A 27,603-nucleotide genomic window follows, 5' to 3' on the forward strand; every position below is an offset into this window, starting at 1 on the left:
GTTTCTGGGCTAGCCTTCATTTTTCAAGGATCTGCTTATTTCAAAAATAATTTTAAATTATTTTTAAGGGTCCTTCAAGCAAATTCATGTCTTAGTTTTTTTTTCAGACTAGATTGGTTTGTTTTTTAGGTAGGTACACCCTTTATAGATGTATTTTTTTGAGCCATTTAACACTTTTGAATTTTGTTCAGATAGTACTGGCATAGTTACTGTTATTTAGAAACACACAGGTAAAAAAAAAAAAAAAAAAAAAAGAAACACACAGGTATCTGTGTCTCCAGGTAGTACTGATAATTTTTTTTTTTAACAAAGTCTTCATGTGAATCATGAGAATCTGGTGGCCTTAAAGGGCATAACTAATGTTGAGAAGGAAGTATTGAAGATTTTTCCTTTTATTTATTAAAAAAATATTTTTTTAAGGTCTTATTTATTTGAGAAGGAGAGAGGGGGGTGAGGAACAGATAGAGAAGCAGACTCTCTGCTGAGCAGGGAGCCTGATGTAGGGTGGGGTTCCATCCTGGGACTCCGCCATCATGACCTGAACCAAAGGCAGACACTGAACAGACAGGCATCCAAGCGCCCTTTTTCCTTCCTTTTTTTTTTCCCCCTTCCTTTTGAAAAGAGAATTGACGTTATAAATTATGAAACATACAGATCCACCTTGCTTTTTCTATAGTTACTGACGTCTGAAACTTAATACATGTTGTGGTAAAAAATTATTTTCATGGAACTCTTTTTATTACAGTTAGGTTGAATGAGGAAGACTGAAGGCTCTTTTTGTGATTTCTTTTTTTTTTTTTTTAATTTTTACTTTTATTAAATAGGCTCCACACCCAACATGGGGCTTGAACTTATGACCTTGAGATCAAGAGTCCCATGTTCCACCTCTACTGACTGAGCCAGCCAGGTACCCCTAGTGCTTTCTTTTCATATCTAGACAGTCTCCATTCTCCCCAATATAAAAAATGTTTAGAATGTATATTTTTTTGTTAAATATGATAGAGAATTTTAAATTCCTACAATTACAGTTTTTCTTTCCCCTCCCCCCCGCCTTTTTTTAAGTAGGCTTCATGCCCAGCCTGGAGCCCAATTCAAGGCTTGAACTCACCACCCTGAGATTAAGACCTGAGTGAGGCCAAGACTCAGATACTTAATCAACTGAACCACCCAGGAACCCCGTACAATTTTTCTTTATTTAAGGTTGTCAGAAACAGCAAAATCAACATTTCTTTTTCCACCTAGAATTTACTTTAGTTGGCAAGATCGTGATTCACCTAACTGAACCATCATAACCCTCTGTCATATAGGGCTCCCCTATTTGTTGCACAGTGTATATATTCCTTCCAGCTAACTAAAATAAGAACCTATTTTTCAAAAATTCCTTTTTTCAACATTTTAGTGAAGAAGAAGCAAAATATCAAACTTCTGGTAAGTTTTAAAAAGCTTTTTATAGCTCTCCAGATCAAGGATTTCTTTAATACAGGTGTGGTGTAATTATTTATAAGGAGAATGAAGGAATATCTTGACTTAAATATTAAATTTCTATTATAAGAGATTATAAAAACATGAAAATATTTTTTTTCTATGTCACTAATGAAACTTCTTTGGACATTACTTGTATATTATAATTAAAATGTTTGAAATTTTTAGAGAAGCTGAAAAGAAAATGTAATTCGTTGCTCTAGAATAAAAACAAGATACTTTTTAAGATTTTAGAGTATTGTGGGATCCCTGGGTGGCGCAGCGGTTTGGCACCTGCCTTTAGTCCAGGGCGCGATCCTGGAGACCTGGGATCGAATCCCACATCGGGCTCCCGGTGCATGGAGCCTGCTTCTCCCTCTGCCTGTGTCTCTGCCTTTCTCTCTCTCTCTCTCTCTCTCTCTCTCTCTGTGTGTCTCTCATGAATAAATAAATAAAATCTTAAAAAAAATTATAATGATAATTTCTAATTCAGGAAATACTCCTGTGTGACCTACAAAAGGATTCATTTTTATTTTACAATTACTTGCCCATAGTCAGATAGTGAATGAATAAAAGAATCAGACTAACGATCTGATTCCTAGGGCTTGAAGCTAATATACTGATTTCTATGAATCATGAGAAGTTTACAAACAAAAACATAGCTTTTGGTGTAGTAAAAATACCATTGGCTTGAGAGATAAGATTTTTGGCTTTTGTCCTGGGTAGCTGCTTCTGCCATTGAATAATTGTATGACCTTGGGCAAATAACTAAATTTATAGACTTCAGTCTCATCTGTGAAATTAGGAGATTCAGAGTCCCTTTCAGCTTTAATATATTGTGATTATATTAAACAATATTTTTGCAGTACTATTGTAGACCTCAAAATTTTGCCAGCTTAAATATTACAAATGTGAACTGAGTTAAAAAACAGGGTGTAAAAAAAAAAAAACAGGGTGTTTGGGGACGGCTGGGTGGCATAGCGGTTGAGCCTCTGCCTTTGGCTCAGGGCATGATCCCAGAGTCCCGGGATCGAGTCCCACATCGGGCTTCCAGCATGGAGCCTGCTTCTCCCTCTGTCTATGTCTCTGCCTCTATGTGTCTCTCATGAATAAATAAGTAAAATCTTAAAAAAACAAAAAACATAAAAAAACAGGATGTTTGTTTCATCTATAAAATGAGAATGTTGCCAGAGATAGAAATATCTCTGACTCTAAATTCTGCCTTGCAGCTCTTTCCACTATTTTTCCATGCCTCCATAATGGTGCGCATGAATGTCCTGACAGATGCTCTTAAGAGCATTAACAGTGCTGAAAAAGAAAGGCAAACCCCACATTCTTATATGCCATTCTCCAAAGTCATCATCCAGTCTCTGTGAGGGTGCAGCATGGTTACATTGGTAAATTTGAGATCATTGATCACAGAGCTTGGAAAATTGTTGTGAACCTCATGGGCAGGCTAAACAAGTGTGGAATAATCAGACCCAGATTTGATGTAAAACTTAAAGATCTAGAAAAATGGCAGAATAATCAGCTCCCATACCCCCAGTTTGGTTTCATAGTAGTGACAACCTCAGTTCATATCATGGACCATGAAGAAACAGGATGAAAACACACAGTAGGGAAAATCTTGGGATTCTTTTTCTAGGGAAGTAATACATATGTGAAAATAAAATGCCTCAATGGGAAAACAAAAAACAAAACTCTACCTTGCACATTTCTTTTAGTAAAGGACTAACTCTGACCCAGAATAATCATGCTAAACATCAGTTAATCAGTTTTGTTTCTTATATGTATATAGTATAGAGCAGCGGCTCTAATTAGAAAATTCTAGATTTTTTTTCTTATAATATCTTTGGAATAGGAAGAAAAATAGGATAAGTAAATTCTCGTTAATGTACTAGAACTTGAGACCTTAACTTCTAGACCATGATTTATATCTCAGAGGTTCCCAGTGCTCTACTTTGGCGAATAATACCCTAACACAATAAGTCCAAGCTTTTTTGTTATACTTCAAAATTACCTAAAAGCACGTTTAAAGAAATGAGATTCTCCAGAATCCACAACCCCTCCTTTGTCAGATTCAGGGGACTTGCTTTTAGGCAGATGGCATATTCAAACTACAGGATAGTGTAGTATTAAAAATACTGGTTCTAGAGTTAGACTGCTTGGTTTGAAGTAGCTTACCTAGCTGTATAATTCTGCACTAGTTATGTGGCCCCTCTGGATCTTAGCAACTCATTCATAAAGTAAGGATAATTGGTGATACCTACCTCATGAGACTGTCCATGAGATAATGTTCTGAGAGCATTGTATTTCTTATGTGGCATATAATGAAGGTTCAGATGTTGTTATTCGGACTTCATTCAGCAAGACAGCTGCAGCCCCTTCCCCAACTTCATCATTGAAATCCATTGGTTTAAAGAAAGGAAGAGATGAATGGATTTTTTTATATACTACCTGAAGTAACATTATATAATTTGTGTACTAGATTTTTATTTTTTTATTTATTTTTTATTTTTAATTTTTATTTATTTTTATTTATTTATGATAGTCACAGAGAGAGAGAGAGAGAGAGAGAGAGGCAGAGACACAGGCAGAGGGAGAAACAGGCTCCATGCACCGGGAGCCTGACGTGGGGGGACTCGATCCCGGGTCTCCAGGATCGCGCCTTGGGCCAAAGGCAGGCGCTAAACCGCTGCGCCACCCAGGGATCCCATAGATTTTTAAATATAATTGGTATTTGGGATTGTATGGACTTTGATTCAAATGGAGTGTGATGCTGTGATCTAAAATTTCCAGAAGTCTTGAAGCTTTGACTAAAAAGCAAATCTGAGAAGGAAATGAAAGCAGGGAATGTTGAGAACGATTAAAATATTTGTATCTTTTATTGTTTTAAGGAACTTATAGACAGGCAAAAGCAAGTTTTATAGTTCATGAAATGTTTAGCTTGGCTCACTCATATATTTCATATTTAGTATGTTGTGGTGGGAAAGCTTTGGGAAGAGTGGAAGCATTTGGAGATTTTGAGGTGACACATCTGTTACCCATCTCTCCAAGTATATTGGAAAGGGGAAAGTCAGTCCTTTTCAAGACAGCTTGCTTCTTCCTAGGAACTCTGCTATCTATGCTGAGTTGTCCCCAGGTAGTTCTGATTGATAGTTGCTTGGACCCTACTACAATAATTCTTAAACTTTAGTGTTTAAAATTACCTAGAGGAAGGAGGTTGTTAAGAATGCAGATTTCTTGAGCTCCCCCCACTTACCCTTTCGATTCACTAGATCTTGGATGGGGCTCAGCAGTAAACCAAGTATTTTACAAGGGCTTCCTAGTGATTCTGATGCAGGTGATTCCCAGGCTATGATTACTGAAATAATTGATAGGTAGATCTCCTCAGATAACAACTGAAAGAAGGTGCAACATGCATTTATAACTCATTACCTTATTGATTTAAAATTGGGTCATATGTAGGTCCTCTGTAATTGGTGAGTTTAAGTACAGATACAATAGAGAACAGGGGTAAATATAAATGTAGAAGTATTTTGCTAGCCTTCAACAGGTTGAAAGGTTATCTCTGCCTGATTAAATCTTAGCTTCCTTTTTATTAGTGGGAAGGGTCTTTTACTTTCACTTTATGTTGTGCAGATAGCCATGTTTGCCTGGTCTGTGAAAAGCTTTAACTTTGAAAACCTTACTCAGATCTCTTCAATGTAGAGTCATAACTTTACCTCTCCCTATTTATAGCTTATCAAAAAAGGTGTTAATTTTCCTTCCTTCTGCCGCTAGTTGTAACTCCTTTCCATGTCTTTAAGAAAAAATCCTGCAGACTGCACATGGCTTATTCCCCTCTAGATTTGCTGCTTCAGCCCTTCTTGGACTTCTTATTTCTGTGGCCAAAAGAAGAAAGAGGGAAACCCCATGTGACTGTCTGGGTTTTCAGCAGGCTCTTTCCTGCAATTAAGAGAAGTTTACCTTAGGAAACCAAGTTACAAGTTATACTCCTAGTTTAGAGCTACTTTGAGAGTGAACTTGGTAATGTGTTTAAATTTACCTTTGAATTTGGCTTTTCACTTTTTTTAATTTGAATTTTATTTTGGGATACATTATTGGCTAGAAAATATTTCCATCTGCCTGTTTCTAACCCCACAGAGATTAAAACATTATGAGTTTGGAACAGAACATGATAGTTTTGAAATCAAATTATGTGCTATTTTCTCATATTTTCCCAAATACTGTAATGTATAACTACCCATCATACATTGGGCATTGTTTACAGTTTCCAAATCTGGTTTTCATCTAGACTGTTGATGGTCATCTTCTAGTCAAATAGGGGAAATACTTTTATTGCCCCCAAGAAAAAGGTATTCAGAGACTAAAATTTAATTTTTTTGTAAGTAAAACAGAAAGTGCTCATCCTTTTTTTGGTTTAAAAAATAGAAATTTCATGTATGATAGTTCTGTAGGTTAGTTAGAAGCCTAACAAGTCTCAATGGGCTAAAATCACTGTGTCAGCAGGGCTCCATTCTTCTCTAGAAGCTTGAGGGGAGGGTCCATTTCCTTGTCTTTAGAAAATGCTCATATATTGTTTGCTTTTGAAAAGCAGGACAGGAAATATAAAATAAAACTACTAAGGATAAATCTTTTGTTTCCATACTATTCCAGTTAAGGTGGTAAGGAAAAAGATAAAATTGGAGAGTGTGAAGTTACAGTTAGAGACAGGAAAAGCTGTTACAAGAATGAACTTGAAGAGATTTCTACAGAGAAAAATTGCTGAGGAAAATATGTTAGTTGGAAGTTAGCTCATACTTTGGCTGCTAGGCTTTAGTATATTACTACAGATTATCCCCATATTTATTTTTCTACCCTGCTTACCTCAACGCCTTTGTAGAGGTTTCTGGCAACTTCTTTCCTTAAAGATATGTACTGTGCCTTCCTCTTTAAATAAGTAAGTAAATAAATAAATAAAAACATATGGTTGATACATCTTTTATATATGTACATGAGTATATATTATGTATATATGATGTAATATAATGTAAAATAATCCATATGTATATGTAGGTTTAATTTAGGCTTTAAAAGTTTAGGAGCTAGTATGATAGATTCAAATATTAAAAAGTACTATTTTATTCAATGTGTTCTTCCTTGAGTTTCAGTGTTAAAAGGAAAATTATCTACAGATATCACGGTTCAGCTTGCAAACAGAATGAAAATCCCTCTCACCCGTAAGGAGAAAATTAATTGCTCATTAGCAGGAAGATATATTGTGTAGTTTTATTTTTTATTTATTTGTTTTTTTAAAAGATTTTATTTATTTATTTATTTATTTATTTATTTATTTATTTATTTATTCATTCATTCATTCATTCATTCATTCATTCATTCATTCATGAGAAAAACAGAGAGACCTAGGCAAAGGGAGAAGCCAGCTCCCTGCAAGAAGCCCGATGCAGGACTTGATCCTGGGTCCAGGATCATGCCCTGAGCCAAAGGCAGACACTCAACTGCTGAGTCACCCAGGAGTCCCATGAAGTTTTAAAGTTTTTTTTCTTTTTTTTTTTTTTAAAGATTTTCTGTATTTATTCATGAGACACACACACACACACAGAGGGAGAGGCAGAGACACAGGCAGAGGGAGAAGCAGGCTCCAGGCAGGGAGCCCGATATGGGACTCCATCCTGGGACTCCAGGATCACGCCCTGGGCTGAAGGGAGGCGCTCAACCGCTGAGCCACCCAGGAGTCCCAGTTTTAAAGTTCTGAAGTTAAGTTATTGAAGTTTTAAATAAGTAAAAGGTCTCAACTAAGTAGTTTCTGTGTTTCTGAAGAGTGATGAAGTAGACGTTTGTAAAATGTAAGTGATAAAATGTAACGCTCTTCCCCCCCCCCCCCCCTTACATTGCCCTTGACACTCTTCACCTCACCCCTGTTGGATTGACTTTTTAATTTATTGGTACTACCTAGGATTGAAGAGATTAAAATCCTGGGTGTTTGGAAAACAGAGGATTTGTTGTGATTCAGAATTGGGTGTTGAGAACCAAAATTTGTTATCAAAGACTAATAAAATTTTTGATAGATAATTATTATATAAGGTAACAAGCACAATAATTGAACATATAACCAGGAAACTATGGCCATCTTTGTAATATTCTCCTAGAAATGCATTAATACTGTGAAGAATACTTAGGACAGCAATTAATTTTCAAAATTGGAAGTACAAGTAACAATTATACTGCAGGAAGGAACAATTTTAGAAGCTAACCACTATTGGGACACCTGGGTGGTTTAGCAGTTGGGTGTCTCCCTTTGGCCCAGGGCTTGATCCTGGGGTACTGGGATCAAGTCCCACATTGGGCTCCCTGCATGGAGCCTGCTTCTCCCTCTGCCTGTGTGTGTCTCTGCTTCTCTCTGTGTGTCTCTCATGGATAAATAAATAAATAAATAAATCTTAAAAAAAGAAAAGATAACCACTGTTACATTTTTCTAAATAAAATAATAACTAGCCATATATTTAATGAGATAAGATTGTTTTGCTCTAGGAGGCCACCAAAATATAATCTTTTGATTTGGTTGTCTGTTTAAAGGAAACATAACACCATGTAGAAAGAAGAGACACTTACCTTGGTCACTAGAGGGATTTCAGCTATGCTACTGGAAGATAAGTTCTGGGACTCCTGAGTGGCTCAGTGGTTGAGAGTCTGCTTTTGGCTCAGGGCATGATCCTGGAGTTCTGGGATCGAATCCCACAATGGGCTCCCTGCACGGGGACTGCTTTTCTCTCTGCCTATGTCTCTGCCTCTCTGTCTCTCTCATGAATAAATAAATAAGATCTATTTTTTTTTAAAGGAAGATAAATCTTACTATCTTGCATACCATCAGTCCTAGAAGTACTTCAAGGTCAGGCCTCAGCAAAAGGTCAACAAAACAAACCAACAACCACCACCACCACCCTAGAGCTAAGTGTGTTTTTTGCCTCTTAATTCTTACAGAGTTTAGGCACCTGATGGATATTGTTTAGCCTCTGCTTGAATTCTTTTACTAACAAGGAGGTCAATTTCCTCAAGACAGCCTATTGAGGGTATTGTTAGAAGGTTCTTTATGTGAAGACAGTGTATCTCTTTGTAATGTTTCTGGTCCTAATTTGCCCCTTAGAGCCACAAAGAACAAATTAGTTTTTTGTTTTTGTTTTTTTAAGATTTTATTTATTTATTCATGAGAGAGTGAGAGAGAGGCAGAGACACAGAAGGAGAAGCAAGCTCCATGCAGGGATCCCGCCCTGGGCCCAAGGCAGCGCTAAACCGCTGAGCCACCTGGGCTGCCCAAATTAGTTTTTTTACATAACCACCATTAAGATATTTAAAGATTGCTTCTGAACCTCTTTTTTGTTTTTGGACCCTCTGACCTAAGCATACATAGTTCTTATGAGTTAGTTTGCAATTTTCTTATCATTTATTTATTCAACGAAAGCTTTTTTTTTTTTTTAAGATTTTATTTATTTATTCATGAGAGACAGAGAGAGGCAGAGACACAGGCAGAGGGAGAAGCAGGCTCCATGTAGGGACCCCGATGTGGGACTCAATCCTGGGACTCCAGGATCACGCCCTGGCCTGAAGGCAGGTGCTAAACCGCTGAACCACCCAGGGATCCCCCCCCCCCCGCCGCCTTTTTTTTTTTTTTTTTAAGATTTTATTTATTTATTCACCAGAGACACGGGGGGAGGGGGGGGCCCCCCCGCAGAGACACAGGCAGAGGGAGAAGCAAGCTGGGACTCCATCCCGGGACTCCAGGATCACACCCTTGGCCAAAGGTAGCCCTAAACCGCTAAGCCACCCAGGCTGCCCTCAACAAAAGCTTTTGAGCTCAATTATGTATATGAGGCACTATGGAAATTAAACAATATTAAACTTAAGATGGGGAAGTCACATAAATCAGTACTTCTACAGTATTACCTGATTAGCGTTATAAAAGAAGATACAGGATGCATCAGTAGCACTGAAGGAGTGATTAACTTTGTGGGTAGGAAGTTAGGGAACTCTTCACGGTAGATGAAATAATGAACGTTTGGTCTTTTACTAATGAGAACAGTTGGGATTGGAATGAGGCTGACTGAGGACCGTACAGGCACACAATAACATGTGCAGAATTTATGCATGAAATAGCACAGCGCTTTTGGGACTGCAGATAGATACTCAGTATGACTGCCCTTAGGGCAGGTGGGGTACAGTGTCAAAATCTGAGGCAAAATGTTGGAGCTGAACTGTGAGGGTATTTGATGACAGAAATAAGCAAATTGAATTGATTTCACGAGGGGACCTTTGATGGGGTTTTTTTTTTTTTTTTTTTTTTAAGATTTTGAGAGAGAAAGCAAGCACAAGTGGTGGGGGGGGGGGGCAGGGAGGGGAATGGGAGGGAGAAGCAGATTCCCTGTTGAGCAGAGAGCCCCACGGTGGGCCCTATCTCAGAACTCTGGGATCTTGACCTGAGCTGAAGGCCGACACTCAACTGACTGAGCCACCTAGATGCCACTGACGGGTTCTTAAAACAAGGGCAGCATGCTCAGAATAGCTTTTTTTAAAAAAGTTTTTAGTAGGCTCCACACCCAGCATGGAGCCCAACATGCGGCTTGAATTCGGGACCCTGAGATCGAGACTTGAACTTAGATCAAGAGTTAGATACCTGACTGACTGAGCCACCCAGGCACCCTGCAGAGTTGTGTTTTAGAACAATGACTCTTGTGGCAGATGATTTGTGACTTGTGAAACCAGGGTTTGGATACACTGTGGTAGTATATGGGTGCTTGTCAGTCTCTTTATTAAAATGTGATATCTAGTAGTTGATATAAATAACATTAAATTCAGTCTTTGTCAGAAGGAATCACTAACAAATTGAGTGACATATGCTTATACCAGATGCCTTTTTGTGAAGCTTTAATGGAAGAAAACTTTGAATCTAAGTTTTGTTTTGAGAGAAGAGGGATAACGTGAAAATGGAGAGTTGTGTGAGAAGTTATGTCTACCATGTTTTATAAGGAATTTGATGAGGGGGGAAAGAGCCAGAATAGCTGTTAGGCTGGGGTTTTTTTTGTTTTTTGTTTTAAGATTTTATTTATTCATGAGAAACAGGGAGAGGCAGAGACACAGACAGAGGGAGAAGCAGGCTCCATGCAGGGAGCCCAACGTGGGACTCGATCCTGGGATTCCGGGATTACACCCTGAGCCAAAGGTAGATGCCCAACCACTGAGCCACCCAGGCGTCCTTGCTTGTTACTTTAATAGTATCATTTCTCAGAGTATTTTGGTGCTTGTTTTTGGGGAGATTGTTCTATAGGAGAGAAATCAGTTGAGCCAATGTAAGATAGGACTTGAGGAACTGAATGTTGGACGGGAGTCAAAGCTGAAATACATTTAGAAGCCAACTAAGCAAGTTTAGTTGTACATTAACTGTAATAAAGTACTTTAAATAATATCCTAGGTATAATAGATTTATCCCCAGGCAAATAGTTAGACATAATATGTAAATAGTTGTGGTTTGTATAAACTGACATAAATGACTTCACCTTCATATTCTTTTAAAGGATTAAAGATTTCGGGTCTGCCACCCTTAGATTTGGCCTCTTGGGTAGATCTGGCTCTATCAGCTTAATTTTGATGGAGCCTAAAACTGTTTTGTTAGTTATCACTGTGTTTGCAAAACAGTCCATATTTAAAGGACTTTTTTTTTTTTTAAGATTTATTATGAGAGAGAGCGAGAGTGCAAGCTTGTACACACACAAGTGGGAGGAGCAGAGGGAGAGGAAAGAGAATCCCAAGCCGACTTCTTGCTCAGCCCTACACAGGTCTGGATCTCACCACCCTGAGAACATGACCTGAGCTTTAGGGACTACACCACCCAGGCACCCCTAAAGAACTATTACATAGATTTTGGGGAAATCCATTATACAGCATCTATAACTGGCAGTGTTAATGTAATAGAAATATTGAACTCTGTATGGTAAATGTTGCCTTAATGATGTTGCAAGTTTTGAAATATCCTTTATACCTTTTCCACTTGTGACATAAATCATATCCTTTAGCTTTTCTTTTCCTTTTTTTTTTTTTTAGAGAGAAAGAGAGCCATGAGAGTGGGGTAAGGGCAGAGGGAGACTTGAACATGGTTCCATGCCCAGCCCAGAGACCTATGTGGTTCTTTCTCATGACTCTAAGATTATGACCCGAGGGGAAATCAAGAGTTGGATGCTTAACCAACTCAGCCTCTTCTTTAGCTTTTTTGATTAGCAAAACAAATTATTCTCAATTTCAGTAGAAGTTGATGTATCTGGTTTTTTCTTGCACCCTACCTTATATTTTTGATCCTTTATTAATAGCAAACACACTCATCTTTTGTCATTTTATTCATTCTTACAAATCCATACTAAATAACACTTGTTTACCATCACTAAAGTTTTTTTTTTTTTTTAAAGATTTTATTTATTTATTCATAGAAGCAGAGACACAGGCAGAGGGAGAAGCAGGCATCATACAGAGAGCCTGACGTGGGACTCGATCCAGGGTCTCCAGGATCACGCCCTGGGCTGCAGGCAAGCGCCAAACCGCTGCGCCACCGGGGCTGCCCAAGTTTTTTAATAATTTTAAATATTAGCCTTTATTTTAGATTGATAAAACTTAAAAATAGCTCATGTAGAATAAACATTTTAAAATACAAGTACGCATTTTTGTATCTTGTTTAAAAAGCCTTAACCAATGGAATTAATTTTCTGTATAATGTATTTAATTCCAAACACTGCCAGAAAAAAGAAAAGTGAATTTCCTTGAAATAGTTCTTACTTTACAAAGTTGTGTAGTTTAGATATGGTTTTTGGCTTGGCATATTTATTAATACTGGGAGATGTGGATTTAGTCTTAAACTGATGATCAGGTTTTAAAAACTGATAATTGGAAGTTTAGTTTTAGATCTCTTAACATTTTTTATTATGGTAAAATACATATAAAATTTACTGTGAGTGACATTTAAGGCATTCATGGTGTTGTATAGTCCAAGGCATTTCATTACTCCAAAAGGGACCTCCATTCCCATTAGTAGTCACTGTACTCCCTTCTCCCCACAAGCCTCTGGCAAACACTTATCTGTGTCCTGTCTTAGTAGGTTTTCATATTCTGGATATTTTGCGTAAATGAAATCGTACACTACATGGCCTTTTGTGTCTTCTTTCACTTAGCATAATGTTTTCAAGGTTCATCCATGTTGTACATGCTACAATTCTACTTTTTTTTTTTTTTAAAGATTTTATTTATTTATTCATGAGAGAGAGAGACAGAGACCCAGGCAGAGGGAGAAGCAGGCTCCATGCAGGGAACCCAACGCAGGACTCGATCCCGGGTCCCCAGGATCACGCCCTGGGCTGAAGGCGGCACTAAACTGCTGAGCCACCCGGGCCACCCAGTTCTACCTTTCATAACTGAGTAGTATTCCATTGTGTGGATATACCACATTTTGTTTATTTATCCATTGACAGACATTTATTTGGGTTGTTTTCACCTTTTGGTTCTTGTGAATACTGCTGCTATGTACATTTTGTGTACAATTTTTTTAAAAAATACTTCTCAAGTTATTTTGGGTGTTATGCCTAGGAGTGGAGTTGTTGGGTCATATGATGATGTTTAACTTAATTAAGGAACCACCGGTTGTTTTCCACAGTGTCTGTACCATTTTATATTCCCACAGCATTGTACAAGGATTCCACTTTTTCTACATCCTCTTCAACACCTATAATTTTCCTTCCCCCTACCCCCTAGTTAAAGCCATCTTAGTGGGTATAGAGTAGTATCTCATGTGGTCTTTTTTTTTAAGATTTTATTATTTATTCATAAGAGACCCACAGAGACAGGCAGAGACATAGGCAGAGGGAAAAGCAAGCTCCATGCAAGAAGCCTGATGTGGGACACAATCCTGGATCCCAGGATCGTACCCTGAGCCAAAGGCAGACGCTCAACCACTGAGCCATCCAGGCGTCCCTCACTGTGGTCTTAATTTGAGTTTCCCTAATGGCTAATGATGTTAAGCATCTTTTTGATGTGCTTGTTGGTTATTTGTGTATCTTTTTCGGAGAAATGTTTATTCAGAACTTCTCATTTTTGATTGGGCTGTTTGTATTTTTGTTGGGTTATATGAGTTCTTTATATATTCTGAATACCAGCCCTTTATTAGATCTATAATTTGGAAATACTTTCTCCTATGGCTTGTCTTTATACTTTCTTGGTAGTAAAGAAAGTACTTATGATGCACAAAAGTAGAACTTTTTAGCTTGGCTATATTTGGGGCACCTGGATGGCTCAGTTAAACCTCTGACTCTGGATTTTGGCTCAGGTCACGATTTCAGGGTTGTGAGCTTCATGCTCAGCATGGAGACTGCTTGCGATTTCTGTCTCCCTCTCCTTCTGCCCCTCCCCCTACTCTTAGGTGTGCATGCATTCTCTCTCTCAAAATCTTTAGACTGACTATATTACAGTTCTAAGTATGTGCAAGCAACTTAGTTTATACTTTAATAGGGGAAATAAAATGTGTATATAAGATATATAGAGCATAGAGGCAGGAAAGTACAGAATATGTAGAAAAGAGTATAGAGTTTGGCTGATATGTTAGGGTTAGTGTTTGTAATTTTAAGGAACAGAAGCCCATCTAAGCTACCTTAAATGAAGCAAGGTTTATTGTAGGCATGTAATAGGCATCTTGTGGATATTTTGAAAATAGAAAATAAAATATACCTGGGCTATAGAGTGTCTGCAACAGTGGTTTCTCCACTTTTCAAGAGACGGTTTTTCTCATCTCTCTCTCTGCTAGTTCTTCAGTGCATGATTTCCACCTGCAAAAGGCCTATAACGCTGTGTCCCACCTCTACCTGATTTATCAGTTTAAGCATCTACCAGCCTTCAACTGACTCAGTCTCTAAGTCTCTTATTTAAAAATCTTGGGACTCTGATTGTCTCAGCCTATGAATTAATTTGTTCCAAAGGACAAGGCCATAAGATACAAATGCAGCCACATGGGGCTACTGCTTCAGTAAGGATTGGGGCAGATGCACAAAAAAGTGGGAGTGGGTCACAGGTGTGCTAAAGTCACATATATTTCAGCTCATATTTTCCTTGTTACCACTCATGTTCTTGTTCTAAAAGTCCTTTCCTATACTCTTCCTCTTTTCTTCTGGTGGTTTCTGTCTTCCCTCTGAATGTCTTAGATACTACATTGGGTGTATGATGGAGATTTTCTTTATAAAGCATTCGGGACATGGTTTAATTACTATGTAGCACAAAAGCAAAAATATTTTAAAAATTCTTTTCCTCTTTTTTTTCTTTTTAATTCTTTTCCTCTTAATTGTATTCCATTTTATTCTCTCCGTGCAACAAAAGTATAAAAAGATCTCTATTAGTAAGACAGTGCCTGAAACTTACTATGGCTGGCTCAATCAGTAAAGCATGTGACTCTTTTTTTTTTTTTTAAGATTTTATTTATTTATTCATGAGAGACGCAGAGAGAGAGAGAGGCAGAGACATGAGCAGAGGGAGAAGCAGGCTTGGGACTTGATCCTGGGACTCCAGGAACACACCCTGGGCCAAAAGCAGGCACTTAACCATTGAGCCACCCAGGCGTCCCAAGCATGTGACTCTTGATCTTGAGGTTATGAGTTTGTGTCTCATGTTGGGTGTAGAGATTACTTAAAAAATAAATGTTTGTTTGAAACAAGAAATAAGATATACCATAAGATGACTTGCTGACATGAACGTAGGAAGAAGAAAATAATTTATATTTTTGAACTTTAAATGAATATCAAAAAAGATTTTGGCAATGTGTAGAATGAAAGAGAATAGGAATAGTTATGAAGTTTTTACATGTTAATTCTGTGAAGGATGCGAACAAGTGTGGTTAGAAAGAAAAGGAACAAGAGACCTGGCTCAGGTCTCCAGTGATGTGACTTTGACAAGTGATTTTATAGGCTTTTTTGGGTGGTTGGGGTGGCACATTCAATACTCGGAAAATTCGATGGAAGTTACAACTGCCTAAGAAAAATTTACGTAAAATTTATATTGTTTACTTTAAATTGTGCATACAGTTTGAGGAGGCTTGTGGACATTCTCTAGCTCATTCATGTAGATTCATTGATTTATGATGAAGAACCTTTGACCTAGTTACTCTCTGTCATCCCTAGCGGCTCTAAAATACTTAAAAAAAAAAATTTAACCTTCCCTTCAGCTTTACGTTCTGTGTGGGATTTCTTTGACAAAGAATAAATTTTACTGAGTTCTCTCCTTTTTTGATAGCTCCAATCTCTGAGAATATAGGTTAGTTTAGAAGTATATATTAAGGGGATCCCTGGGTGGCTCAGTGGTTTAGTGCCTGCCCCTTTTGGCCCAGGGCATGATCCTGGAGTCCCAGGATCGAGTCCCAAGTCAGGCTCCCTGCATGGAGCCTGCTTCTCCCTCTGCCTGTGTCTCTGCCTCTCTCTGTGTGTGTGTGTGTGTCTCTCATAAATAAATAAAATCTTAAAAAAAAAAAAAAAGTATAAAATAAAAATTTTGTATTTTTTTGATTTTTACAATTTGTAATAACAACAAGGAGAAGATCCAGAAACAGCCTGAAAAAGAAAATTCTTGGAATTAAAGCCTCAGTTATCTGGCAGAAAAAGTACTTTTTTTGTATATAGTCAGCTGAAAGTCTTTTTCAAGAAAAATGATTGAGGTTTGGAAAGAATGTAAGTAATCTTCATGCCAGATCTTTAATCCAAGATACTCAAGGATAGCCAAAGTACTGCATTTTAAAGAGACAGTACTTTTACTTTTTGAATCAATTATGTAGTCAACTGTGGCATTCCATGATCACTGGATAATGTTTTCTTTTTGGCCTTCTATTTTGCTTTGGGGAAACTTAAGTACAAAGTCCAGGAAGTTGATGTGTTTTCAGCAGTCCAGTTTCTACTGAGACAGTTTGAAGATCAGGTCGTGATTTCTAGTTTAGTTTTGTTAACTAATTTTTTTTACTCTTTTTTTTTTTAATATTTTATTTATCTATTCATGAGAGACACAGAGAGAGCGCAAGGCAGAGGGAGAAGCAGGCTCCCCGCAAAGAGCCTAGACCCCGGGATCACGTCCTGAGCCAATGGCAGAGGCCCAACCGTGAGCCACCCAGGCGTCCCCTCTTCTTAGTTTCTTTTTTCTTTTCTTTCTTTTTTTTTTTTTTTTAAGATTTATTTATTTATTCGTGATAGAGAGAGAGAGAGAGAGGCAGAGACACAGAGGAGGAGGGAGAAGCAGGTTTCATGCCAGGAGCCTGACGTGGGACTCGATCCCGGGACTCCAGGATCGTGCCCTGGGCCAAAGGCAGGCGCTAAACCGCTGAGCCACCCAGGGATCCCCTGATTTTTTTTTTACTCTTGATTAAAGTTGAATTCTTAACTGCTCAAAAAAGCATTCTAAACCCATTTGAGTGATGATTAGAATTTAAATAGTCATATAGGTGTAAATGTTAGGCAAAAACTGATGTTTTTTCCTGGAGCTGACATTGTTGGTTAGTAAGAAGATTGATGATTTAGGCAGTCCTAGTTTTTATGTAAGTGTCAAATTCCATAGTCTGAGAAACTATAGAATTTACATGATTTTTTTCTCAGAACTTACATGGTTTTGTCATGTTTACATGGGTTTGCCAATTCTTAAAGACAAACCCTGGAGATTCTGCTACTTCAGAAATCACTGTGTAAGTTTTGCTCCTTTTTGGCTAGCTTTATCCTTTAATACAGTGTAGTAGGCAAGTGGTCTGATTGTTTTATCATATGTAACTCTTTTTGTGTGGTAAAAGAAATGAAACCTTGGAAAAATGAAACACATAGATATGTGAAGCAAATATTAATATTAATAAGCAAGAATCATTAACCAACCTTTATTATAAAAGCCACTGAGAAAAAAGATAGGTCTTTTATTTTTTTCTCTTTCTCTTCTAATCCCCACATCAGTTTTTTTCTTGGTGTTTTCTTCATTTTTATGTTTTCAGTAATATGGAAACATTGAACCGCTACTTCTCACCTAGTACTGTTTCTTAACTGGTACAACAGATTTTCTCATTTTCTTTTTGCTAAAAAGAGTGGACATAGATTTGAGGAGAGAATGGGAGATGGTGTGTTTGTCTATGTGTGTAGATACTTGTGTGTGTGACAGTAGTGTAACAATAGTGTTGATTGGGGGTAAGAGAATGAATTTAATGGAGAAAAGATCGATTACCATTACCATTTCCTGTTCTCTAGATAAGATGTCACAGGATGGGGAAAAAAAAAACAAAACCAGAACACCGAAACTAGAAAACACATAGTTTTTAATATCTCCAGTGTATCTGAAGCAGAAAGATCCTTTCAATTTCTAAAATCTTGACTTACAGAGTTTGGGGAGAACCAAACCAAATCTGAGTTTGAAATCAGTAAGAAAAAAAAACATTGGACACTGATAAATGGGACCTTAAAACGTCAGCTTTGTGTTGATGAAACCTGTACTGAAAGACATGCCTTTGGCTGCAGTTTGCCTCCTAAATACTTCACCTGATTACATATATCCAGCTAGTCACTAGCACAGCAGACCTTTCCTTAGGGGGTTGGAGGCAGAGGGGTACAGAGGAAACAACCTCATATTATTAGGAAAGCAGACCAAACTGTATCTTCTCTACTGTAGGCAGCAATGTCTGTCACCAAAATTTAACCCCTCAGGTGGAGGAGATAAATGAAGGAGCAGAAAGAAGCCAGGAGTGTCCCTCCTGTCCATCTCTCCCCTTGAAACATGATGAATACAGAGTAGAAGTGATCTTTTCCTCCCAACACTGCCATGTAAATCTCATTCATACAGTCAAGCTCTACCTCTGGAATCCAGAGAGGAAGAACTGTCCTTTTTTGTGTGTGCGGGTGCTTGAACATATTTGGTTTGTTTTGCTAAGAACTTTTTTTTTTTTAAGATTTTAATTTATTTATCCATGAGAGAGAGAGAGAGAGAGAGAGGCAGGCAGAGAACAGGCAGAGGGGGACGCAGGCTCCATGCAGGGAGCCTGACTTGGGACTCGATCCTGGGTCTCCAGGATCACACCCTGGGCAGAAGGTGGTGCTAAACTGCTGAGCCACCTGTGCTGCCCGCTAAAAACCATTAGTGTTGACTTATGTTTAAGAAATTTGAATATCTTGGGGGATAGAAAAAAATGGAAGAGTGTGTGTGTGTGTGTGTGTGTGTGTGTGTGTGTGTGTTTTCAAAAGGTGATACGGAGGAACCTAGTCCCATACATTTATTTGCATTAAGACCTCAGCTTCACTAGTTCCCTGATAGTGGATTGGAGAATGATGGATGAGGTCTAAGAAGAATGACAGCAATATGACATATTTTTGAACTATTAATAAACCTTTTCGTTATGTTTTCCCTTAAGACTTTAGAGTGATATTCTTTTCCTACACTGCTAGAACCCATTTGATCTATATTAATCTCATATATTTGTAATAATATCTTAAAATTGCTTTGCAGATGTATGCCTTTTAGTTACATTATATCCAGTTTTTGAGGCAGGGGGTAACCTGAAAACCTAATCCAAAATTTCTTAGTGGCATAAGAAATTAATGTGGAACATTATCTGGTGGCCTTTCTTAGCAATTGGATACCTGTTGGCTCCTATTTCTTTTACAGAAGTTTCTTCTAGTAACCAAAGTTTATCAGATATGTAAACTTAAGGTATTTGGCTTTGGTTTGTTTGTATAATTTAATGAAAATTTAAGCTTCATGATGAACTTATTATCATTGTAATATTATAATATAAAACATATTGAAACCATATTGAAACTCTGTTGTGGAGGTTATGCATTTCCCTTGCTTTTTTCCTTCTTATCCTTTCCAGTCATTTCAAAATTCTTCAGAAACTACATCCATAGAAAGGCCTACTATTGTTTGGTTTAAGAAGTTAGTATTCCTTGATTTTAATTTTGGAGTCGAAAATATCCTTATAAATTAATTTCAAACATAAACACACATCTTACATCTTAACAGGCTTTTTGTGATGCAGGATAATTTCTAATGGTCTTTACTAGAAGACTCATGTATATTTGGCATCTTGGCTGTGATTTATGAAGAGTTTTGTAACTTATACAGGTCTGATACACAGTATTAATATGGATAGCCTCTACTTTTTCATATGAGAAAACTAGAGGTTTGGTAGTGATTACAGTACCCTCACTGTAGATAAAAATATAGAGACATGAGCACCCTCCAAGGGGTGCTCTCTGTAAAGCTTTATGCATGGGGAATTTTCTGATCTGTGATTATTGCTCTCTCTTGGTATAACTGTATCTTATGCTTGTGGTTTCCTCATTCTGCTGCTTTGTCTTATTCTCAGCCAGGTCATATTATTTGAAGTTATGTTTCACTGCATTTAAAAAGAATGCATAACCCCTTCTATTTTATGTTAGCCTGCTGTAATTATATACATAATTCTACATTTTTAGTACAGAGAATGAAATGCTATTTTTTCCCTTCATAAAACTATCTTCTTTATATATTATGAAGAGACAAACGATTTATAGGCTTTTAGATTTGAAACAATTTTTTTAAAAGACTTTTTAATTTATTTATTCATGAGAGAGAAAGAGAGAGGGGGAGAGAGAGAGAGAGAGAGGCAGAGACATGGGCAGAGGGAGAAGCAGGCTCCCTGCAGAGAGCCCGATTCTGGACTCCATCCTGGGACTGCAGGATCATGCCCTGGGCCAAAGGCAGACGCTCAACCACTGAGTCACCCAGGTGTCCCTAGATTTGAAACAATTAAAATTGTAGTGAAAGATCTAATTATGGTCAGTCATTAGAGTTGGTGGTAGTTGTAAAAAACACACCAACAAAACTTGTTCATTGTACACTTTTTTACCCCCAAGAGCTAATTTTTAGCATGAGGTCTTCTGACCCAGTAATTACATACATCAGTATGCTGATTGAGACAAATTTATATAGAGATGTGAATTGACCCTAAGAAGAGTACTTAAAATCTGAAATGCTTATCAGCTTTGGCCCAAATAAATATACCCTAAGCTTGTGGCAAAAGTGGATACCTAGCACTGTGTAGGAAAAGGCTGACTTTATGGCTTCCCAATGGTGGATTCAGAATATGCAGTCTTTTAACTATTTTAGATAATGCTCTCCAGTTATTAGGGAGTTACAATTGGAATTAGCTAGGTTAATAACAGCAAAAACTAGTATTTTTTTGACACATACAAAAGAAAACATGTAACAGATATGTGAATTATGAGGCACAGTGTACATTGGTGAACCCTTTGCCTAGTCTCAGAAATAGAATGTTATCAATACTTTTGAAGATATACCTGTGTCTTACTACCCTTTTTTTTTTTTTTTTGGTCTTACTACCCTTTTCACCCCTGAGAAGTAACAACTGACCTGAATTCATTTGGTAATTTAAGCAATAGTTTTTGCCATAACATTTTTCTTACTGTATTATTTTGAGCTTCATAAAAATGGTATACTGTGTGTACTCTTCTGCATTTTGATTTTTTGTTTTAAAAAACTCAGCATTGTTTTTAAGATTCTTCCGTGTTGATGGATATAGCTTTGGTTCATGTTCATTGAAGAAAAATGTTGCATTTAATAACATGCCACAATTTAAGTTTTCCATTCTTTTTCTGCCAGTGGATTTTTGGACTATTAAAGATTTTTGCTCTTTTACGTTAGTCTTTCTTTCTTTTCTTAGATTTTATTTATTTATTCATGAGAGACACACAGAGAGAGAGAGAGAGAGAGAGAGAGAGAGGCACAGACACAGGCAGAGGGAGAAGCAGACTCCATGCAGGGAGCCTGATGCGGGATTCGATCCCAGGTCTCCAGGACCATACCCTGGGCTGAAGGTGGCGCTAAACCTGAGCCACCCAGGCTGCTCATCTCTTGTAAGTTTCTTGAATGTTCTTAAATATATCTTTTTTTCCTTTCCTCAAAGTGTTTTGGCTGTTTTTGGTCCATTCTTCAATATAAATTTTAGAGTTTTTTCAAGTTCTCCAAAAACCTTGTTGAGGGGCACCACAATGGCTCAGTCAATTAAGTGTCCGCCTTCAGCTCAGGTCATTATTCCGGGGTCCTGGGATCTAGCTCTATGTTGGGCACCCTGCTCAGGGGGAGCCTGCTTCTTCCTCTCCTTCTGCCCCTCCCCCAGCATGCGCGTGGGTGCTCTCGCACTCTCTCTCAAATAAATAAATAAAATCTTTAAAAAAAGAAATGGAAAAGGTGGGCGGTATCCTTTCTTAAGGAAGTTCTCTTCTAGTCATCTTTTATAGTTTCCATCAATGGGAATGTTCACATTGACTTCACCATCTTTTTTCAGCATTGAGGTTATCATAGTTATTTTCCTTTTTTCTGTTAATGTTTTTTTTTTTAAGATTTTATTTATTTATTCATAGAAACACAGACAGAGAATGAGAGGCAGAGACACAAGCAGAGGGAGAAGCAGGCTCCATGCTGAGAGCCTGACGTGGGACTTGATCCAAGGTTTCCAGGATCACGCTCTGGGCTGCAGGCGGCGCTAAACCACTGCGCCACCGGGGCTGCCCCTGTTAATGTTTTGAATAACGTTTAAGATCTTACCAAGTTTGACTGCCTTTGCATTCCTGAGACAAATGTAACCTAGTCATGATATTTTTATCTATCTTTACAGATTATATTTCGTTTGCTAATTTTTTTAGGATATTTCTTCTATGTTCATGAGTTAGATTGGTCTATAATCTTACTCTGTTAAGCTGTTCATGTCTGGTTTTGTTAGTTCATATTGGCCTTAAAGATATGATTAAAGATTACTCTCATTCTATAAAATGTTTATACAATATTGATGCAATCTGTATCTTGAAAAATTTGGTAGAACTCTCATATAAAACTTACATGCCTGATTTTGGGGGAGAGAAATTTTAACTTTTACTTCAGTTTTTAAAATGATTTTGGGATGATTGATATTTTCTGTTCTAAGTCTGTTTTGATAAAATTTTATATATATATATATATTATATTTTTTTTTTAAGATTTTACTTATTTATTCATGAGAGACACAGAGAGAGAGAAAGAGGCAGAGACACAGGCAGAGAGAGAAGCAGGCTCCATGCAGGGAGCCCGACGTGGGATTCGATCCCGGGTCTCCAGGATCATGTTCTGGGCCAAAGGCAAGCGCTAAACTGCTGAGCTACCCAGGCTGCCCAATAAATTATATTTTTACATGGTTCTGTCCATTTTGAGAAATGTTCTAAATTAATTGGCCTAGAGTTGTTTATAGATTCTCTTCCCTTTAAAAATTTTGCTGCATCTGATTTTATGGGCTTCTCTTTACTCCTAATTTATTTATTTCTATTCTTTTTCCATAACTCCTGGGGGAAATTTTGTCTATTTCACTAAACTTGACAAAAGACCAACTTTTGGCAGTGTTTACCCTCTGTATCTGATTGTTAGTTTAAATAGTCTTTTAATTAACACCTGTCTTGAAGTATAGTTTACATTCCATAAAATTCATCCATTATAAGAGTACAGTTCAATGATATTAAATTTATATAGCTATACAGCCATTATTGAAATCTAGTTGCAGAGCATTTCTGCCACACCAGAGATCCTTTGTACCCATTTTCATCCCCCATGCAACCACTAATCTAACTTTGTCTCTATAGAATAGGCTTCTTTGCATAGTTCATATAAACAGGATTGTACACATGGTCTCATACATCTGACTTCTTTCATGGAGCATATTTTGAGTTTATCCATGTTGTAGCATGTATCAGTTGTCTCATGCCTTTTTACTGCTGATTAGGATTTCATTATATGAGTATATACATTTTGTTTGTATATTCAATAGTTGCTGGATATTTAACCTGTCTTCACATTTTTGCTAGATATTTAACCTGTCTTCACATTTTTGCTATTATGAATACTACTACTGTTAACATTTCTGTGTAAGCCGTCATATGGACCTATGTTTTCATTTCTCTTGGGTAGGCATCTAGGAGTAGAATTGTTGGGTTGTATGGTAATTTATGTTTTACTTATGAAAGAAACTGCCAAATTGTTTTCCAAAATGGCTGCACCACTTAACATTCCTGCCAGCAGTTTTCCAAGCCTTTGGACCATTTTACATGCCCGCCATCCCAGCTTTTCCACATCCTTGCAAACTTATTTTTTTGTTGTTTTATAAATAATAGCCATCCTTACTGGGTGTGGTTGGTACCTAATTGTGGCTTATGATTTGCTTTTCCTCAATGCTAGACTTATGAACAGTTGTTCATATTGTAGTGACGTCCCATTTTTATTTCTGCTTTTAGTGATTTGAATCTTACCTCTATTTTCCTAGTCATCTAGCTAAGGGTTTATCAGTTTTATTTATCTTTAAAAAAAAAAACAGCTTTTGGGGAGCCCGGGTGGCTCAACGGTTTAGTGCCGCCTTTGGCCCAGGGCATGATCCTGGAGACCCGGGATCTAGTCCCACGTCGGGTTCCCTGCATGGAGTCTGCTTCTCCCTCTGCCTGTGTCTCTGCCTGTCTCTCTCGAATAAATAAATAAAATCTTAAAAAAAAAAAAACAGCTTTAAAATGTTTTTTCTCTATTATTCTATTCTCTATTTTCATTTATATCCACTCTAAACTTTATTCTTTCCTTATGCCAGCTTTGGGTTTAGTTTGGTCTTCTGATTTCTTCATCTATGCAGTTAAGTAATTAGTAAGAGATGGTTCTTTTTTTTTTATTATTTAAGATTTTATTTATTTGAGAGCAGAGCTGGAAAGAACATGCAAGTGGGGAGAAGGAGCAGAAGGAGAAGCAGACGCCCCACTGAGTTGGGAGCCAATCCGGGGCCTGATCCCAGGACTCTGGATCATGACCTGAGCCAAAGGCAGATGCCTAACTGACTGAGCCACCCAGGCATCCTGAGATGGTTCTTTTTTAATGTATGTGTTTACAACTATAAATTTCCCCCTTAGCTGTATCCCATAAGTTTTGGTATGTTGTGTTTGTTTAAATTCATCTCAGGGTGTTTTCTTTCTTCCCCCGAGGTATTTTCTAAGTAACCTTGTGATTTTTTTCTTTGACCTCCTGATCATTTAAGATTGTTTTGTTTAATTTCCACATATTGGTGAATTTTCCAGTTTTTTTCTGTTACTGATTTCTACTCTGATTTTACTGTGATTGAAAAAGAAACTGCATGATTTCAGTCTCTTTAAGGTTATTAAGACTTGTTTTGTGGGTTAACATACAATTCATCCTGGAAGATGTCCTCTGTGCCCTTGAGAATGTATATTTTTACTGTTAGATGGGGTGTACTTGTATGCCTGTTAGGTCTAATTGGTATATAATGTTTTAGTCTTTTCCTTTTTGATCTGCCTGGTTGTTGTATGTATTATTGAGACTAGGCCACTGATGTCTCCAGTTATTATTGTAGAACTATTTCTCTTTTCAATATTGTTAATTTTGTTTCACATATTTTAGGGCTCTGTTGTTAGGTGCATATATGTTTATAATAGTTATTATATCTTATTGGATTAACTTTTTTCAACATATAATCTTTTTTGTGTCTTGTAACCTGTTTTGTATTAATAACTATTTTGCCTGACAATAATATAATCACTCCAGGTCTTCTTTGGTTAGTATGATGCTCTCAATATAATTTTCCATTCTTTTATTTTCATCTTCTTTGTATCTTTTTTATCTAAAGTAAGTTGCTTGGGGTGCCTGGGTGGCTCAGTTGGTTAAACATCCAACTCCTGATTTCAGCTTAGATCATGATCTCAGGGTAGTTAGATCGAACCCTGCATTAGACCTCATGCTGAGCATGGAGCCTGCTTAAGATTCTCTCTCTCCCTCTCTCCCTTTACCCCAAATCCTCTACTCTCTTCCCCCCTCTAGAAATAAATACATAAAATGAGTCTCTTGTTGTCTATTTGACTATTGTTGTCTGTTGACTAATTGACTATTTCAATTAAAAAAAAGTCTCTTGAAGACAGCATATGGACAGTGTTTCATTCAATCTGCCAATATCTCTCGTGTGGAGAGTTTAATTGACTTATATTTAAACTAATTGTTGGTGAGGAAGGATTTATTCCTGCCATTTAGCTATTAGTTTTCAATATGTCTTTTATGGTTTTTGTTCATTAATTCCTCCATTACCACTTTTTTAATATAATTTTTGTAGGACTATTTTGATTCCCTTCTTTTTCTGTATATTTTAAAGCCATTAGTAGTAACTTTAAGGATTACAGATAACATCTTAAACATACAGCAACCTATTTTGAATAATACCAAATTAGTTTCATTAGTATATAGATCACACTACTAAACATCTTTGTCCCTTCTTTATATTCTTATTGTTAAAGATTACATGTTTATACATTGTGTGTCCATTAACATAAATTTATAAATATTGCTTTATACATTTGCCTTTCAAGCCATATAGGGAAAAAATAGTTTTACAAACCAAAAATACAATAATACTGGCTTTGACATTTACCTATCTAATTAATTTTACTGATGTTCTTTATTTCTTCTCATGGCTTTGAGTTTCTCTCTGGCTACTTTTTGTTTCAAGCCTGAAAAACTCCCTTTAGCATTTCTTACAGTTCCGGTCTATTGGTAATGAAATCCTTCAACTTTTGTTTATCTGGAAATATCTTCATTTGTCTTTCATTCTCGAGAAAGAGATTTGCCACGTATACAATTTTTCATTGCTATTTTTTTTCTTTTAGAACTTTAAATATGTTATCCCACTAGTTCTGGTCCCCATGGTTTCTGATGAGAAATCAGTTAATCCTATTGAAGATCTCTTGTTTGCGGTATTTGCTTCTCTTGCCGTTTTCAAAATTTTCTCTTTGTCCTTGGGTTTTAGCAATATGACTATAATGTGTCTCAAAGTTTATCTGCTTGAAGTTTGCTGAGCTTCTTGGATATATATATATTCATGCCTTTCATCATATTTGAGAAGTTTTTAGCCATATTTCTTAAAATATTTTTTTCTGCTCCTCTGTTTTTCTTTTCTCCTTCTAGGACTCTTATGGTACATGTGTTGGTATACTTAAGACTGTCCTACAGGTTACTTAGGCTCTGCTCATTTTTATTCATTCTTCTTTCTGTCTTCTTCTAGGACTGAATAATTTCATTGGTCTTATCTTCCCATTTGCTGATTTTTTTCCTCTGCTTGCTGTAATCTGATGTTGAACTGCACTAGTGAATTTTTTTTCATTTTAATTATGCTAGTATTCAACTCTAAAATTTGCTTGGTTCCTTATTATAATATTTTTTCCTTATTGATATTCTTATTTTGTTCATACATTCCCCACTCACCATTTCTTTGTAATTTCCTTTAGTTTTTTGAGACAGTTAATTTAACATCTTTGAGTAGTAATTCCACTCTCTGGGCTTCCTCAAGGATGTTTTAGTCCAATCCTATTTTTCCTGTGAATGATTCATACTTTGCTCTTTTTGGGTGCAGTGTAATTTTTTATTGAGACCTGGACATTCTTATTACTATAATGGGTATTTAAATCTGTTACACTTCAGTGATTGCTGATTTTTGCTTGTTGAATGCTAGAGTCATCCATTTGTGATATTTCCAAACTATTTTGCAAAGTGTATACTTCTTTTTGTGTGGGATCACAAGTTTCTGTTTTTTTTTTTTTTAAGATTTTATTTATTTATTTATGAGAGACACAGAGAAGCACAGAGACATAGGCAGAGGGAGAAGCAGGTTCCCCACAAGGAACCTGATGCGGGACTTGATCCTGGACCCTGGGATCATGCACTGAGCCGAAGTCAGACACTCAACTGCTGAGCCACCCAGGTGCCCCTCAAATTTCTGTTCTTATTTCTGCAATCAGTTGGTAGCCTGAGAAAGATTTTTTCCTTAAATATCTGGCTCAGAAAGACGGACAGAAAAGAATTTTATCTTTTTTAATGTTCCAGTAGACACCATCAGTAGAAACCACTGCTGCAAGATGACTGAACTGATATAAGTTAGGTGTCTGTGCTGGTCCCTCAAGGCACTGCCAGACCAATAAAATCCATAACTCCAAATTTTAGAAGGATGTGATCCCAACTATCCCTCCTGATGCATCAACTTCAGAAACATGGGCTCCTAAT

The 27,603-nt window shown here is 37.1% G+C and overlaps 1 protein-coding gene and 1 long non-coding RNA gene across 4 annotated transcripts in view; one reads left to right on the plus strand and one right to left on the minus strand.

Moving 5' to 3' along the window:
- Positions 1–27,603, plus strand: part of TBC1D12 (TBC1 domain family member 12) — a 121,387-nt gene that overhangs the window by 29,037 nt on the left and 64,747 nt on the right. The gene's annotated exons all lie outside the window — the stretch shown is intronic.
- On the minus strand, positions 546–4,094 carry LOC125753896 (uncharacterized). Its single transcript, XR_007406681.1, has 2 exons — positions 3,732–4,094; positions 546–611 (listed from the first exon to the last, which is right to left on the minus strand). It is a non-coding gene; the product is annotated as an uncharacterized LOC125753896 (long non-coding RNA).

The sequence above is a fragment of the Canis lupus genome, chromosome 28 (genome assembly GCF_003254725.2).
Source record: "Canis lupus dingo isolate Sandy chromosome 28, ASM325472v2, whole genome shotgun sequence".
In the NCBI taxonomy this organism is placed as follows: domain Eukaryota; kingdom Metazoa; phylum Chordata; class Mammalia; order Carnivora; family Canidae; genus Canis; species Canis lupus.